The following is an 11,848-nucleotide window of genomic DNA, read 5'->3' as shown; positions in this document are numbered from 1 at the left end:
TACTGATAGAATTCCTAGAAACATTTCTGCCATTTTTCATTTCTATAAACGGCTCTTCTGGTATACTGGCATAATGGGCTCTGCTCCTGAGAGGATTCAGTCAATGAATCTCAGCACAAGTGCTGGATTTCTTCAGTACTAAACCCCTCCCTGCAGAGTTATACAAATCAGATCCTGGCATCCCACACCAGAGACTGGAATACACATAATACACCAGGAATTTTTTTTAGGTAGAAATCCGAGCAGCGGGAAGCTGCTACAAGTAGAAATAAGCCAGCAACGGCAGCTTGTAGCAGGTGGTTGGAGGATTTAGGCAAGCACCTCATGGTCTGAATGAGTAAGTAATTTGCTTAATATAATCTGACATTAAATAAATGATCCCTACTAATTAGTTAGCCATTTTACACTTGACAGAATTATCTAAAGCCCTTGTTCCCCCTAAACTGCGAGATGTCTCAGACTGTCCCAAAAGGTGAGTTCAGCCTAGGGTGGGGGTCAGCAACCCGCGGCTCCTGAATCGCATGCGGCTCTTTAGCGCCCCCCTTGCGGCTCCCTGGAGCTTTTTCAAAATGAAAATCTATTTTTTTTTTATATGGTGTGCAGGAGGTCAAACAAGAATTATGTTTTCCAATGCTGTAAAGATTTGTATAACATACATTTAAACAATAATTGGCGTCATAGCCATAGAGATCAGTGGTCATAACTTGCAACCAGGGTGGCACGGTGCCAGGCAAACAAATAGGCGGGTGTGTCTCGCACCATGGATCCAAAGGGACAGAAGGAAGATAGCTGATGAGAAGAGGATTAAAAGAATGGAGCAAATTGAGCTTTTATCTATGCGGAATAATTGCCTGCATTTTTGCTTTGTAATAAGAGGTTGTCAAAAAAAGAAAAAGAAAACTTTGGAAAGGCATTTCAAGGGAAGGCAGGCTAAATATGCAGCCGACCACCAAGTTGGGAGTGAGAGAAAAAGTGGTTTGCAAATCAAAACTCCACTACTGCTGCCAGTTTCGCTGTTAGGATGGACAATCGTCCACAGATCAAACAGGTAGTGCTCTGATGCAGGGATGGGAACTTTCTTCCATTTTTTTCCCAAATCCTAAAAATATAAATATCACCAAGGAACGCTGGTGATGGAGGATGTGGGTTTCAGGGTTAGAGAGCTCTGCTCTGATGGATGTCAGTTCCTGCTTGGTTCCTCATGACTCAGTCAACTCCTCCCAAGAGAAACACGTCCACAATAGAAAGATTACTTTATTGTGTTTCTATAATTTCATCAATGCAACAAAACTTAAACCGTGTGGTAAAGTGCGGTGAAGCAGCGCATAGTGAAAGTGTTCACTGCTCCTCCCTCACCTCATGCAGCTATGTGACATTTGCTCCAGGATAAACATTGAATCATGAATGCTTATTATATAAGCATAGACCGCTATACGATAGTCCTTTTCTATAGTGGTCTAATACACTTAGACCCCATGTTGCCATACGAGGCATAAAGAAGACTTTTACATTTTTGTGGCTCCAGACAGGTTTTTTTTTTTTTTCTTTTTTTTTGGTTCAATATGGCTCTTTGAGCAGTTTGGGTTGCCGACCCCTGACCTAGGGTGACCAGATGCCCTCTTTTTCCCGGACATGTCCTACTTTTCATACCTAAAAAAAAGTCTGGGGGGAATTTCAAAATCGTCTGGGATTTTGGTCGACTACAGTGCAGCACGTGGTCGAAACACACCTGGCATTGAACCGAGCCGTGAGCTCCGGTGCTGGTCCGGCAACTCCAGCGGACGGGGAGAGGGAACCAGTGGGGGGACGGAGCGACCGAACATGGCCTGGTGACGGTAGCCAAGGCCTCATGCACGGTAAGGCAGGCGGGGGAAGCATACTGTCCCCCCGGTTGGGTTAGGTTGCTCCGTCACTGGCTGGCTCCGGACTTGGAGGAGCCCTGGAGCTGATGGCTCGGTTCGACACTGGTCCAGTCAGGCTTAGTAAGCAAAACCAGAATTAATCCATCTATAAGGTGCTCAACATTTACCAATGTAAAAAGAAACAGTATTAAACTGCCAAACTACATGAGCTTTAACATTAGTTTAACAGGATCAGCGCCTCAGACTGGAAGACAGTGAGAAGAGCGGTGAGAACAGCAGTAAAGATCATCGGGGCTCCTCTTCCCTCATATTAAAGACATTTCATCCAAGCACTGTGTGTCCCGAGCCCATAACATCATCATAACATCAATGACCCCTCACACCCCCAGCATACACTGTTCTTCTTGCTGCCCTCTGGGAAGAGGCTTTGCAGCATTCGATGCAATTCCAGCAGATTCTGCAACAGTTTCTTCCCCACTGCCATCAGACGGCTGAACTGTTGAGGAAACTCTAAATCATGTCACAGACTCCCCATCAAACTGATAGCATCAAACCAAAATACAGCATATTTGCACCATACATATTTAATGCTCTGAACTTCTGTATCAATCCATTTTTTGCACCATGTTTTTTCTTCCACACTGTTTACATTTGATCACTGCTGCGGAAAGGAAAGCTGTACAAAACGAAATTTCTTTTTGTATACACTGTGTATCCAAAATGACAATAAAAGTTTTCTAAGTCTGCTGTAGCTCTGTGTTTTTACCACAGGTACGAGTATCATTAGAATACTCTGTCATGCTTCGTTTAGGTGTTTAATAAAAACTTGTTTTTGGTCAAAAACTGATTTCTAAACATAAATTTATCTTCCTTTTCAGTGTGGATGTTACAAGAACAAGACTCTAATTGACATTTATTTTATCAAAATCCTTATGACCTTTTTGTAAATAACTGAACTGGTGTTTCTTTTTACCATATCTTTCAAATGCAAAGACCATGCTTTCATCTCTAATTTTGTTTAAGAAAAAACAATTGTACCAATCAAAATGTTTTGAACCAACATCAATCAGGCTTTAGTCTCATACTGTAGGTTCAACATAACATTGAGTGAAAAATGAATAATAACATTTACATCACCATTATTTACATCAGCATTATATAAATGTCTGTCTGTCTTTCATCTCCTCACTCAGCCTGGAAGCTGACGGCTGTTAGCATCAATGCTCAATCAAGTGGCGATCCACTCTTGCCCTCCACCCTTTACCCCGGTCTAAACAAAGGATGGATGGAAAGAGAGGAAATGCATATATTTGTACAGCAGTGGGTCGATCGGTTATTATCATCAGCATATATTAAGCAAAGTGCATGGAAATCACCTGAACAGCTCGATCGTTTGAAAGGCTGATGGATGGAAAAACGGGTGGGTGTGCGAAAGCGAGGGAGGGGGTGGGAGTGAAGAGGAGACGGAGATGAAATGCTAGAGGAGAGGAAAGCAAAGTGAGGGAGGAAAACATCAGTGATGGATTGAGTAACTGACAAGACAAGAGCACGAGAAAGAGCGGGCTGACGGATGATGCGAGTCAGAAGGACAAACAGATAAAAAAATGTGTTAAATTTGAGCTCAAGTAACAAATATAATACAAGTGCAGGTGTTTATTTAATAAAAAAGAAAATAATTTTAAAATACAAATGTGAATGTGCGACTGGTACAGAAAAGTAAGCTAAGTTTCTGTTAACTCTAAATCCTTCCTTAGGCTGCACCTTTTTTTCAAATCTGCCCTATTATCTCAGTTTAAAGAAAGCCTGTTTATATGTAAGCCTTGTAAAAGCCAGATGTCATCAAGTTTTTTACTCCCGTTTGTATCAGATAATTTGTCTTTATCACAGAAGTTAAAAATGACAATCAGATAAACATTTTACATATCTACCTCTACAACGTGTTTGAAATATTTTCAGTATTCATCAGGAACCCTTTAGTGTAGCAGTGAACTATCCTCATTTCCCCACGTGCTTCTGTTGTGTCCTGAAGGTGTGATTTGGGATAATTAAAGAGTAATTAAGTCCATAAATTTGGCACATCATATATCATCCTCTAAATCATTTCTGATATAAATCAAAAATAGATTGGCTCAGCAGAAATTATTCTCCTCAAATTTGCAATTATCCTTTGTCGGCCCAATTAAGATATTTTTTTTGCAGTAGCAGCATTGGCCAATAGGTAGATTAGGTGGAAAATCTTACCAAAAAAAAAAAAAAGACATATATTACTAAGCTCAGCGTAAGAATACCATTATTGATTGATTTTTTTTTTTTAAGTCTGCCAACACAATTTCACAATATAATCTAGAAACACTTCAGATTTGAGAACAAGTATTTATTGGTGTGGGTGTGTCTGTGTGTGGGTGTCGACATTACAAAAAGATAATTTATCAACGCAATCTGTTGCAATGTATTGGTACCCTAAGAATCCTTTCAAAATATATGTTATTTATTCAAGTAGAATAAACAGAAAATCTCAGAGATTTGTTGGCACATTAATACACAGTGGTAGACTGTGTATTAACTTTATCATTTTTTTATGGTAATCACCAGATGCAATGCTTTGAATGTTAAAAACCATGCCATGACATATAAATGATTCAACAAATTATGCAACAGTAAAAAATTCAGATTGTTTTATCATTTGATTATCATAATTATGAAGTGTGTAGGTTTCTGAATAAGGTTTTTTTGTGATAAAGGACCTTGATTATCACTGTGGCTGGTAAAAAACCATTTGTAGTTATAACCCGTATATATTTATTTGGTGAGGGATTTTGAATGGTTTAAATGATTTTCATCATTCTGCTTCATTCTATCTCTGTTCTCCTACTCTGCAGAATCTGTTAGTTCAATCTCTAACATTCTGCTCTCTCTGCTTTTTCCTAATAGTAGCTTCATCTGGTCTGTTCCTGTTTGGCTGTGACTCCATCCTGGAGAAATATCAGCTGTGCTGCTGCCAACGACACCTTTGTTTATAGATGTTGGAGATCGGCCTGTTTTTCAGTGTAGTCCTGTTTCTCTGACTGAGACTGGCTGGATGTGCTTCTCTTCCTCTGACATGGGAGCTAGTTTGGAGCTTGTCTGCCTGGCTGTGTGTTTCCGCCTTTTAAAGTTGCCTTTTGTAGCTCTGCTTCTTTCTGTATGTCTGCTTCTGTCTCCTTCAACCCCATTCGGTCTCAGCAGATGGCCGCTCACACGGAGTCTGGTTCTGCTGGAGGTTTCTTCCTGTTAAAAGGGAGTTTTTTCCCTCCTCTGTGGCTACAAGCATGCTTAGTGTGAGGGATTGCCTTCGAGTCAATGAGTCGATGCAATCAACTGGTTTTCCTTAGAAAACTTTGAATCAATTTGACTGTATGATCTGGGGAACTATAAAGTGCCTTGAGATGACGTGTTGTGAATTGGCACTATATAAATAAACTGAATTGAACTGAACTGAATGACATGCCTGATGTTTCGCCATTACTCCAGTTGGGGGGTTACTGCCCCAAGGCCTCCAATGACCACGTGTACTACAGTTGTGTTCACCTTTCAGGCTCTCTCTAGTTCTTCCCTGAGCCCTTGGTATTTCTACAGTATGTCATGTTAATTTTTTCTCATTGCCATCATTTGGGATGCCCGCATCGATCACTACGGCTGTCATCTGCTGCTTATCAATTATCACAATGTCTCGTTAGACGGCACAACCATTTTCTTCTGTTTCTATCTGGAGCTTAACTCTGAAATTCTCCTCCACCTTGGGTGGTGGCTGCCATTTTGACCTGGGAGTCTTCAGTTAGTATTCTGCACAGATGGTTCTGTGAACTATACCAGCTACATGGTGAGAACGTTCTGAGAGATGGCTTACTTCTTTCTGTGTTGCCTTGATTTTGGCTTCTATTGTTCTCTGCCTTGGTGGATATTAACCTCTACAGGCTTTGTTGACTTTACCTTGGCCAAGCAACTCAAGGCTCTGTACTATATATCAGCTCATTAGTGCTGTGTTCACATCAGTGAAAATGTAACGGTGGGAAGAAAACAAGCTTAAACATTTTTGTAATGTTAGAATAAATGTCTCCCCCTTAGCTTTGAAAAGATGCAAACCTAAAATGGAGAAGATGCAAAGCTAGCAGGCATATGACAGCTGCTGAACTGGAGCTGTGGTCCCCAGTCAAGAGATGCTGACTGCATCATGACGAGGGTTGGGACCCACAGGAATATCTATCAGAAGCTGCTTGTGAGTCTGCGTGCATGTAAGAGACCTTAAATGGCCACGTCAGTCAACAAGTGATGAGGTCACAACAGCCCTGTCAGAGCTGTCCATAGAGAAATGTATTTCACTTCTCACTGTGACAACTTTCAGTGTTGAGATATTTAAGAAAGAAGGAGCAGAACTTTAAATTTAAGTCAGAAAATGTGAGTCAGACAGAGCAGATCAAAATATAACAGGAATGTTTAAATCAAAAGTATAGTGGCTGATGGGTTCAAATGTGCCTCCAATCCATTAATGTTCAGCAATAAAACAATTCTGCAAAGACAAAAAATTGCGCATTCAAATAAAACACAACAACACACAAAACACATTCAATGGAAACAGATTAATTCAATATTGATAGGAATAAGGCTATAACATAGCTAAATGTGGAAAACAGTGCAGCATTGTGAATACGTTAGGGCTAAAACAATTAATCTGATTCATCTTGAATAAACGATTATTGAAATAATCGTCAACTAATTTAGTAATCAATTAATCGTTAACTGGAGAATAGAGACTCTAAAACGTGCTTTAGCTGACAGAGCAACCCATTAGAGCAGTAGCTACTGTATACCAAAATTGTGTAAAAAAATAAATATGTTGCATTTAAGATTAATTTTATTTTTTATTTTTGTCATTATGTTCTGTCCAGAACTCCAGAAGTTGAAAAGTTTTGGCTTCACCTGGTGTGATTCTGTATAAAATCCTCTTTAAGGAACCTTTCGCTAACTGATTATTCATCGATTAATCGGAAAAATAATTGACAGATTCATGGATTATCAAAATAATCACTAGTTGCAACCCTAGAATACTCCCTGGATAGCAATAAGTACCTCACAGTAGATAACTTGAGGACAGTATCTCTTATTTGAACGAGATAGCTACCGGTTTAATTCCTCACAACCAGAAAGAGGCACACTTCTGCTAATGCTACACAGAGCTACTAAGATCACAATGCCTGGGATCACAATTCACAGGATTTCAACCCACTATTCCAATGGGTAGAGAATCCTTTCATATCAATGTTGGCATGGATACGATATGTTGGCTTTTCTTCTGACAGCATTTGGAAAAAGTTTGATTTATTAGCCTACTCCACTAGTTGTGAAAAAATATTCCAGAAGCTGCAGACAAATCCTCTTGTGCTCATCGTGGCTCCATTGGTGGCTCTCATGGACGACCAAGTGTGCCGAAAGCGTATTATGGAAGGCGGGTACTAGCTGACATCTCATCCAATCAGCTCGAAGTGTTTCACTAAATGTCCCTCCTTTTCACGGACAGACTGAACCACAGCCTTCCTAGATTGATAACGTAGAACTGAACTCAGTTCTACACATATCATTTGGCTACCGGCAAGTTAGTATCTGCTCTTGCATACACAAATCTCAGACATATATATTTCAGTAGCAAGTAAGAGCAGCTTACCTTAACAATACAACCAAGACATTCATTCATAGCCTTTCTTATTATTATCCAATAAAAGGAAGTTTGGACACTAGAGGCATCCAATTCATTCAGTAGGCCTTATATATTTTTGGTATGCATGTCACTTAAAATTTTATATCCAAAGAAATATTGCATCCAAACCAGGCCCTTATATTGCAGTTTTCCGTACACAGATTTTGAGATGGAGATTTCATATATCTAACAGCTAAAATGACAAAAAGTTCAAGTGTAAGGAATGAACACTTTTGCCAGTGATGGTTGACATGGTTTGCATGGTTATGCCATGTGCTCAGATTTGCCCAGTGGAAATTGCTGACATTTTAGTCACATTTAAATAAGGAAACCTTTGATTTTCATGGAAACAGTTTCTATTGAAGCGGCTCACTGTTTGAAGGTGATGTCATAGATAAACTGAGTAAAAGTTATGAGCTTTGCGTGCCGCGTGTCACTGAAATATGCAACTGAAAATCCTTTGTTGAACAACATTCATTCTGATAAACCTGTCTGCCGGTGCTTCAGCCCTGGTATGCCTACAGTACTTCTGTATCTTTCCGTCTACTTCATCTATTCATAAACATGCATGCTGATGAAACATTTCACAAACTGAGCTGCAACATGACTGTTTAACTTGGTCTCAATTATTATTATAACTATTCCGTAAAAATTCAAAAAATATCCACTGGACTTGGTTTTCAAGATTTGAAGACGTTTCGCCACCTCTCCAGGAAGCTTTCTCAATTCAAATGTCTGGATCCGCAGTGAGTTTGAGTCTTATATAGACAACGCCTTGTATCGCTTGGAAACATGCAATAGAAACCGATGAATGGGTCGTTAGTTCCATCGTTAGCCTGTAATATCTGAAACTGTCTATGATTCTAGGGGTCGGTCGTTAAAGGGGGGATTGTCATTAAGGGGGGGATTGTCTCCTGTAATACCTGAAACCTGTCTATGATTGTTAAGGGTTGGTCGTTAAGGAGGTATTGTTCACCGGCTGGAGCGGGTAAGCCCCTCGTTCCTCTGTGATGGGGTGGGGGGTTTGGTGATATCTGGAAGGGATCATGTCTATGATTGAATTGTATGTTTTTGGAAGCTGGAATCTCAGTCCACCACCTCTGTTTAAAGTTGGTTTTTCTCTCTTAACATAGATGGCTTCCTTCACGCCCCTCTCAAACCACCTATTTTCTTTATCCAGAATATGGACATTCTGGTCCTCAAAAGAATGTCTATTATTATAACTACATTTTAAGCACGCACTCATGTCAACAATGCTGTCAATCTAACACTTCACGCCTACACCCCTTCACTGTGGCACCTCACATCATTGTACCTCTATTAGGCTCAACATTGTCATGCATCACCTTCATCACTCCATCAGCTTTAACAGGTCTGGCATTTTACACTCCATCCCTAAATCTCCAACCTCCTGTCCTTTTCTTCTAATATGGCTGACATTTCCTCCCTACATCTCTCTTGTCTGAATAAAGCTAAAGTGCCGTCTGGAGGGCCTCTTGTGTAGGTGGCGGAATTACAGCACTCAGGACAAGGCCACAGGTTAAGTGCACTCTGAACAGAAAAGGTGTCAAGAAGGTACACCAAGAAAAAAAGTGTTTATATGCAAAATTGGAGCTGAGGACAGGAGGTAGTATGGATGTAAGGTTGCAAGATGCATCAGCAAAACCAACAAAATCCTTGTCAACCATTAGTCTAATAAGCTTAGCTTAAAGGCTGACTTCTTCAAGGAAGAGGGAGGTCTAGGAGTCTCTGCTGAGCCTGCTGCCCCAACGACCCAGAACCCGGACCCAGATAAAGCAGCAGACGACAACTGTAATGAGGTATCTTTATGAAGTCCAGACCCATTTTACCTAATAGGATTTGTGAGAGGACTTCACTCTTCTCCAATTGGATTAAAGGTACTGGCTATAGAGAGCAAAATGCTATTGTCATTTCTTGTACTAAATTAACACAATACAACAAATCCTTTTATGTATTTAGAAATGCAAATTTACTCTGTCAAGTTTATGGCTAAATTGATCAGCATCCATTCTTTTTGTTTTTTCAACCACTAATTTTAACCAACTTTCCCCAAACCACCCAACCAAAGAAAGGGTTGCTGTTTCTCACCACCATTGATTAGCAATATATTCGCTGTGTGTCTTAAACATGTGGTGATTGGTATTGGACATATTGGTATTTTCTTGGTTTGTAGCTCAATAAAGCACAAGCCATTTACCACAATCTTGTAGACGCTACTGCAGATAAATGTGCCGTTTCCTTGCACAGCTACAAGTAGTTAGCTTGATTTTTGAAAACAACAACTGACATGAATACCTTTAAGGTGTAATCTCCAATTTTTAAAGGAAATGGAGCAAACAGGCAAACAGCACTTGATCTTTGTTCACTGCTAAATAATTCCTAACAGAGATGCTTAAAATATTCTGCACTTTACTTTTATTCAGATGTTATGAACCACTTAGTAGTTTTAAATAACTTTTAAATTTCCAAAACAGTGCAACTGAAGGGATCTGGGCTGCCTTCATAACAGATCTTGACCATTACACTTTAGTTTTTTAGTTGGCTGTATGTTTCGGGAACTGTGCCCTATGACAGTAACATAAAACACACTTCTACAGTTCACACTCTTGAAAGGTTTTGATATTTATTTAGCTTCTATCTAGCTTCCCTGCTGAAGCCTGTACCCACTGCATGATTTGCAAATCACCATGCCTGATGGTTTCATGTCAGTTTCATGTCACATGTAGCATTTTGCATGTAGTCCCCAAAAACAAACTTGGTCATCTGAGCACAGCACTGCAAAGACATCTTTATTTCCTGCCTCTTTTCTGCGGTGAGAGTAGAAAAAATATTGTATATACAGTATAGAGAGAGAAAGTTAGTTGATACAGATGGTATTGCAGATTTTTTCACAGTCCTGAGATTCCCAACATGCCATAAGTGCAACACTGCATGTGCAAGCAGCTCACAGGCACTGTAGAGTTGTGTTGAAACTGATGGAGAGGATGAATATATCTCAGTGAAGCTCTAAATGTTTTAACCTTGAAGACACATGTAATGCAAAAACTATTCACCCACCCATCCAGACAGTTCAAACTAGGTGTTCCAATCATCACAGATGTATTAAGAGCCTGTAGACTCAGGAGCTCAGTGAATTCTAGTGTGATACCTAGAGAGGATGCCTGTGCAATACCTCCAGTTTTGAAATTCCCTCACCCCTAAATATATCTCTGAGGTATTATTGGTGATTGGAAACAACAACTAAGCCATAAAGTGGTGGGCCATTTTAACTGATGAGGTGAAGGGTGGGGGCAGTGGATATTGACATGCATAGTTGCAAGCATTAATTAATTAAACTTTATTGATCTCACATGGGGGAGATTTTTACCTCTGCATTTAACCCATCCCTATGGGGAGCAGTGGGCTGCTAATGTCCGGTGCCAGGGGAGCAGTGTGGGGTTAAGGGTCTTTGCTCAGAGACCCAGAGTGTCAGTCTGTGGGAGTGGGTTTTGAACTCAGAACCTCTGGATTACAAGCAAAATGCCCTAATCACTAGGCCACACTCCCCTCTTACACAAAGTATATCGCTGCAGAACCTAAAAATTCTGGGTGTAGAGAGCTTCATAGAATACATTTCCTTCGTCAAGCAGTTGTATCTAAGCTCTTACTAGAGCAGGGGGAGCTCTGGCCTTAAGAATAACCCTTCTTCATCGAATAATCACATGAATGAGTCAGAGTTTAGCACTTGCCAAGAGAACTGTATTTTTCTGGTTATATGAAACGTTTGGTGGGATGGTTGTTGTGATGGGTGAATGCAGGTGTTTCTTAAGGACCAAAGTACTTACCAGTCTAATAATACATTGGGGAAAAGAGAATCGGTTTTACATCCGGCTTCTTTTTCAGCCATCAACAAACTCCTTTTCCAAGATCCACTGTTGTTTTTCCTCGTGCACGATCGTTTTCACATTTCCTCTTTTTAGCCTCCTCAGAAGGTTTAAACTTTTTTTTTGCCTCAGCCATGACCAGTAGTCGAGCAGGAGGAAAAGTTTTAGAGCAAAAGCCTTAGCTCCAAGACTATATAAGAGCCTGTGGCCATGGAGCGATACGTTCTTCTTTCTTTTTTTATTTTTTATTTTATTTTATTTTTTTTAGTGGCACTAGGGTGGGAAGGCGTGATTGAGACCTGACAGACCGAATCTGTCAGGTTCGGTCTGAACTGCTCCCACTCCCAAGAACATCTAAAGTCTCTAAGTGC

The 11,848-nt window shown here is 40.2% G+C and overlaps 1 protein-coding gene across 1 annotated transcript in view; it reads right to left on the bottom strand.

Annotated features, from left to right (window-relative positions):
• The window catches only part of raver2 (ribonucleoprotein, PTB-binding 2), a 129,101-nt gene that overhangs the window by 36,305 nt on the left and 80,948 nt on the right, over positions 1 to 11,848 (bottom strand). The gene's annotated exons all lie outside the window — the stretch shown is intronic.

The sequence above is a fragment of the Cyprinodon tularosa genome, unplaced genomic scaffold, assembly GCF_016077235.1.
Source record: "Cyprinodon tularosa strain WSP-4 unplaced genomic scaffold, ASM1607723v1 ctg140, whole genome shotgun sequence".
NCBI classification, from domain to species: Eukaryota; Metazoa; Chordata; class Actinopteri; order Cyprinodontiformes; family Cyprinodontidae; genus Cyprinodon; species Cyprinodon tularosa.
Note: the sequence above shows the minus strand (reverse complement) of the source record. Positions and strands in the feature narration are given on the sequence as shown.